General features: G+C 39.6%; 1 protein-coding gene across 3 annotated transcripts in view; it reads right to left on the bottom strand.

Moving 5' to 3' along the window:
- Positions 1–5,828, bottom strand: part of LOC113570376 (cyclin-dependent kinase-like 5) — a 53,311-nt gene extending 47,483 nt beyond the window's left edge. For all 3 annotated transcript variants that reach the window (XM_035521756.1, XM_035521755.1, XM_035521754.1), the window contains exon 1: positions 5,746–5,828. The gene's annotated coding sequence lies outside the window, so the exon portion shown is untranslated. The remainder of the gene's footprint in view (positions 1–5,745) is intronic.
- Between the last annotated feature and the right edge of the window lie 1,150 nt (positions 5,829–6,978).

Raw genomic sequence — 6,978 nt, forward strand, 5'->3', positions numbered from 1 at the left:
TCACTCTGACAGACCCTGAAGATCTCTCCCTCAGACAGCACCCTGTACCCCTGTGTGAACCCTGGTGGAAAGTGTTGAGAGTTTTCAAATAATTACCAACCAATGCTCATCTGAAATGGGGTTAAAAAGAACTTTGTATAAAAATCTTGCAGTTCTCCCCCAGTGCTTTGCCCTGGAGCGTCTATACATAGTGACAAAATCTGAATCCCATCTTAGATTTCTCTAGTTATCTGATTATTCAAGTGGTCATGTAAACTGCATATATGGATTTCTTAGATCGGAGTATGCCCTAGAAATCAGATTAAGAAATATGATAGAGAGAGCTGGATTTTAGCTCAGTAATCAGATTTCTCAGCACATGTATACCCTTACTCTGGTTTATTTCTGATTTCTTGGTGTGTGCAGTGTGTAGAGCTGTCCCGGAAGTGGCAGAATTAAATGCAGCACTTGCTCATTGAAAAAAAGCTCATTTCCATCTTTGCCTCAATATAGAGAAAGCTGTAAAAAGGGCATCATTGCGAGCTATTAAGAACCATAAAAAAAGGAGACCCATATTTCCAGTAAAGTGGGTCCATGTTTACAAAAAGCCGAGGCAGAAGATTGAAGCATACGTCACAATATTCTGTGAGATTACTGGCTGCTTGCAAAGGAGAAATCCAATTATTGCCTGTGAACCTGGACTGCGGATTACTGACAAAATCTGCAGTTATCAGATGATCAGTTCATGTAAACACTTGCAAAGTGAAATTTCTCATGCTCTTTGTTTCTTATTGTAGGTGGGGGAGGTGTGTCATCATGTTTGTATTTTGTATAAGATTTACAAAATGAAAGGGTTGGAGACTGGCATATTGGCATATCACGGGACGTGACACTTTTATGAATTGATTTTGTGGAACCTAAGAGTGCACGAATGCCGTCCATATATGATGCTATATACTGTATTATATATAAACTTTCCACCATGAAGATAAAGAAAGAAAGCAGCATCACGTCAACCAAAGGAAGTTTACAATGAATCCAAATAAGGAGAAAAATCTATTAAACTGGCAATAAATAAGCATTTATTCATTACATTGTATAAACCCTGCCTTATTTATCCATCCCAAAACCACATGTGACTAACCTGTCAGTGAAGCAAGACTGCTCATTCTTGGGGGGGGGGGGAAATTATTAGGAAAGTTATGCAATTTCAGTGACTAGTATGCTACTGTAAAACTGTAATAATGGAAGAAAAATATTTATTTTCACTAAACACATCATTAACAGTCTAAATTGCAGCTTCAAAATGCAACACAAGAACACAAAGACTCATAAACCAGAAAAAAAATGTGTTAAAGTAAAACTCAATGTGTTTGTCACGGTTGTTAAAGCAACAGTAAACATTCTAACATGTTGAACAAACCTTGAATCTGATATATGTGATGTCAAGACCTGATACACGATCAGTTCAAACCTGCCTCCTCTGTAAAATGCCAGTGCATATGTGTGGGATAAAGCATCAGTTTATCATCTCTGTTGAAGTCTGCTTTGACTGTTTTTTTCTGTTTCATTACTTAACATTACTGAAGCCTACTTTGGTCACTCAATTGCATCTGGGTCCTCTTCACACTCCAGAGAGAGAGAGAGAGAGAGAGAGAGAGAGAGAGAGAGAGAGAAAGAGAGAATCTCTTAGTTAAAAGAAGTACTGAGAATTAAGACAAGCTGTAAGATTCATCAGGAACTGTATGTGTTAAGATGTAAAATTTACAAGCAGTGAAAGCTTGCTCGCTAGTCATTTACTAAAGACTTTGATGTATCCCACACTCCCCTGAACAAAGACTGGAACTAATTGAGTATTGAATATTCATCTAAATTTGCTGTAAACACTCCCCAAAACAAAATCATCTCCTGTGACAACCACATTACCACAAGAATCAATAATCCTTGTTAGGAAATAAAGGATTATGGTTGCATGATATGGGCAAAATAACATTATTAATAGAGTGATTGTGACGAGTCTTGCAATATATTAAAACTCAGCAGTGAGAAAAACAATATTTTTAATCAAAATTGTTTGTTTATTGGATCATGTCAATGTCATTATTCATCAAGACACCCACACAACATTCATCTGAAACGTCTGACACTGTTCCGGACGCTCACGGCACAAGATACATTTTTTTTTAAAAAAGTTAAATAGTTCTTATTCAGACCGCTCGTTTGCATAATGCAGGTTTCGGCCATATCGGTACCGCGATAAAGATTAACAGACGATACATTGTGCAGCCCCGCACACGACAAAACATCCACTTCGTGCAAGCGATTCCTCCGCAACTCTCGCGCGCGTCCGTGAAGGGCTGCCTCATCGCGCGTGGTCAGCATTCGCCCTCTGCGCAGCGCCGACTTTGAGTGCGTTCAGCGGGGACGAAGGGCACCGGCGGTCGGGCCAGAGGAAGAGCGCAAGGCTGCTCCTTCACAGCGCGCAGCGCCATCGCATCAATCAGACTCCCTCGCAGGCTCAGCGCGAGCTGGCGATGAGTCGTCCCCTGGCAAACGAGCGTCTCGAGGCAAGTGGGTTTGTTGGACGGTAGTTATTTACCGGAGCAGAGGCAAGCGATAGCCAGGAAGTGATACGGACATATAATAGCGGACATTCAACATACTGGCAAAAATCGCAATAACAATGAGCCTTTTTTTTTTTTTTTTTTTACACGATTAATATTTTGTTAATGTGGGATTTGGTGTTTATCGTACAGGACAAATACATGTCTGTGTTAATACCAACAACACAGCAGTTTCTAGTCAAATGATTAGCATTAGAAAGAAGTAGGTTAAGTTTATGAAGCTAGCAGAAAGGTGTTTCAGTTGCACATAAAATATGTGCTTACCAGCCGACCTCGGAAACTAATAATTGAGCAGTGACACATCAAACAACCCCTTCCACAGTGCATCTGAAAAGCCCTTTATTCACAAACAAATAAAACAAGATATTAAATTTTTTTTAATTAATTAATTATTTTTAAAGACAGGAGATTGAAAATGAAGTCTGGTCTATGTTGAGCATATATCTGAGAGCTGTGTAGCTGAGTAGTTCAGAGTTCATTAGGTTTTTTGTTTCGTGAGGGCTATATGTAATGACTCTGTAAAAGTTCTGCAATTTTATGAGAACGTACACTACGTATTGAGACTCCCCGTTGTTAAATAAAAATGTTATAAAGTGTACCTTTATTCGGTTTAGTAAATACCAACATTGTGGTAATAATGCACCTTGATCTTATCACATTTACATTTGTTTTGTGAAATAGAGCCTCAATTACCAAGTGATTGCCACTGTCCAGATGCAGGGCCCTTCAGAATGGAATAAATCCCTCTTCTCCAGAGAAGGGGAGTGCTTGTTTCAAATACAAACTGAAGAGCTTTCACTGACATTACTAACATACTCAGTACCAATATCCATTTTGGTAGAATGGGAGAGGAGCTCGAGGACTTTTGCTAAAATAGCTTCACTAATCAGAGATAAATATTTATTTGACAGACTAACCCAAATGAATGGTGCTGAAAGTTGGATGTTTTATCCATCACACATTTTCAAACAATTCTGAACAGTGGATATCAATACCAATAAGATCCTTGATTGTCCCTACTCAATTTCACAACAGAATTTCATACTTTTGAACCCATATTTTCTACTGAACTGAAGATGTCTAGATTTGAAAATAAGTAACAGATACTGGCAACTGTGTCATTCTATGTTCATTCAGATGCACAACATCATTGGAAAGGTTTTACCAAGTATTACAATACTGCAAATAAGACCATGATTCACAGAATGGGCCAAACATGGTGAAACCAGCTCTTTACAAAAAAAAAAAACCCAACAAAACAAACAAACAAAAAAAACCTACAACAACAACAATAAAACACCTACAAATTTACAGACACTGAACTGCATTATTTATTTAGCAGTATGCAGCCTTATATTGGGTTTGCCCTCCAGAACAACACCAGAAAGAATAAGAGCAGCAGAATAGGACAGAACAAAAATGAAAGTACAACACCAAAGAGAATCTTGCGAGGGTGCAGACTTGAACACTACTTTGCACTTACATGCCTGTTTTATTAAAGTTTAACCATAATGGTTTGCAACACCCTCTAATAACGTAGCCAAAATGAGTTATGCGAGTTACAATGAGAGCAAACCCAGAGCAACCACCTTCAAAACAGCAGCTAAGAAAGTCTTGCACAAAACAAAACAAAAAAGTTCAAATATGAAACTGCAATCAAACCAGCCAGGCTTAAATGTGTGTTTGCCCCTTAATAAACTTTAAGAAAGTAAAGACTTAAGTATGAAAAAAACAACAACAACCTAGACCTAATCGATGAATCATCCTCCTACATTACATAACAGGAGCCAAAACAAGCACAACTAGATTTAAAATTATTCTTGGCCCAGTTCCTCAGTAGGCATATAACGCCACAGATAGACCACAATGATACGCCCTACCAAGGGGAAAAGACGGCGATGTCCCCGCAGATTTCCCACCAAACCGATTGGGAAACATGCGGCTGAGACCCTGTTGCTACTGGCGACGAGTCCTCCCACTCCTCGTGGCCAGAGCGAACCTTAAACCAGGCCAGTCTCTGCAGGTAGCACAGGAGGAAGCCCCGTACTTACAGACCACTGAAGCTCGGGAAAAAAAAGGGACCGATCGTGGGATATTTTCCTTCCCTCACATCCATCCTTTGCTCTCTCAAGATCTAATTCACCCAAAATAGAAGCCAGTTAATCAGTTAATGAACATGGCGTCTTTTAGAGGTGCGCCAAGTTACTGTCACTTGTTCATGTTTGCGTCTTAATGACTGGACTATGAGTCACTGCAGCAGTAGCCGTACAGTTTAATTGCACATTGCGGGCTGTTGCTGCGCGGTGTCCGTGCCTAACGTTTCATACTAAAGCATGGTCCGTCTCAAATTCAGTAGACTACGTAATGTCATATTGACCATCCATTAGCTTATCAGGAGCAGGATAAAGCTTTATCGGAATCGCCTACAGTCGCTCCGTGTTTAAAAATCGCCATAACGCGGCTGGAATAGCCTGCGTACTGGACTGGTTCAGTTTTTCGTTGCAACTCCGTTACCCGGTATTTAGGTTTTGCGACGCAATAGGCTCGTGCGTGGGTGTGAGCACGGACCCGAACGGTTTCTGCGCGGTTCTGTTTGCATCCCATGTGTGGAATACGGTTTATTTACAACGCTGACACGGAAAATTCCGTCACCACGCAGAATGTTTTTTTTTTTTTAAACCGCAACCCCAGCCAGCATGCATGTCCAGCAAATGTTTTGCTCGCCCAGGTAGTTGCCATAAAGTCTGCGAACTACGTCAGTGCGATAGTCTTGCACACACAGCCCACTCAGTGCCTCTGAAAACCAGCCAGCCAAGCTTATACGAAAAATACTTGCTTTCCAACGCAATTGCCCATAGGGGCGACATTCATTTAAAAAAACAAACAAACCGAACAAACAAACGTTCTTATCTGATGTCAGAATAAGAATTTTAGATAAATGCATGGCATCCTGGCATGTTAGTTTTAATGGTTATAACTATCACATCCAACTAGCTAGCTGGCTAACGTTAATACGTCCTGATATGTTATTGATAACTGTGCAGGGTATTTAACCAGAAAGCATGAAACGAAGACAGCAATAATAAACGTCTACATAAGGCGCTATATCTATATTGCAAAGCAAACGCTGAAAGGTACTTACTCATCATTTGGTTAGAGGAGTCCGTATCCACTCAGTTCTCTGCGGATGAGACTACATAGCTGCACACTTGAAACCTCACGCAGTTGTCAAGCTACCGGAGCTAATAGCAACAGTTTTTTTGAGTGGCGTAACAGTATCCAATCAGAATGAAACAATGTTCGGCTCTCTCTCACACACACACGCCCTTCTTCTAATAAACCAATCATGCACCGGATTGTCCACTCGAGGCGTTTCGTAAGGGCGTGGTTAGGTCTCCGGCCCGAACGTGGTATTTGAACTTGTCAAAATGTAAACACAGTTCATAGAGCACTTGCATTTTCAGTATTACCTTCAGAAGTTGATTGATTTCGCCGATCAGAATATCTACAAATAGACCGTTTCAATGGACAGCCTTCACTTAACAGCTGAACGTAACCTTTTTTTCTATTAAAGATAAAGCAGCCGTTAGCCTAAATACCCATTCATTAAATAGTAATAGACTGTTTTCCATATTTCTCTTGTTTCGTATATCTGGGCTAGCTGAAGCCCTTTAAGTGGCATAACGAAGTGTCATGCGTAGGACACGCCAAAGCGGGTCTTAATTTGTAATCTTTAGCGCCGCTATGTGGTCATATTAAGTATAACACTCAGTCGTCTTGCGGCCAAGGAAATTCCTGAAATAAGCTTTACCTACACACAAATAGACTTGTGTAAATAAAGCTTCAAATACACTTAATGCAAATACAAATACATTATAAAAATGATGTAAGTAGAAATGCCTAATAAATGCGAACCACTGATCCTAGATAAGCATGCTTCATTGTGGAGTTGACGATGATTAACCTTGATTAACCTATTTTAAATAGGATAATTGGTAAAATGCATATAACATAATTCAGTTGTAAAAATGTTCTAGCCTACATAGTGAACTTCATTCAGTGGTTTCCAGTGACCATGTTTTAGTTAAACGAATGTGCTACGGGCTATATGGATGCGACATTTAAATAGACTTTTATGCCAGAATATAAAATTTAAAAAATATAGATTTCTCAAAATCTAGTCATAAATCTGTAACAAATCCAGCCTAAAGTCTAAAACCATCGTATGCTTATTTAGACGTGCAAGAAACCAGTAGTTTACTTCGTTTGGCTAATTAATGTGGAAGAAATCAAAAAATAATATTTTGCTGTAGGCCTACAGGTCACTTGAGAAGCAATGCTTTTATTATCCATCTACCTTAAGTAACTATTTGCA

This window comes from Electrophorus electricus, chromosome 22 (assembly GCF_013358815.1).
Source record: "Electrophorus electricus isolate fEleEle1 chromosome 22, fEleEle1.pri, whole genome shotgun sequence".
NCBI classification, from domain to species: domain Eukaryota; kingdom Metazoa; phylum Chordata; class Actinopteri; order Gymnotiformes; family Gymnotidae; genus Electrophorus; species Electrophorus electricus.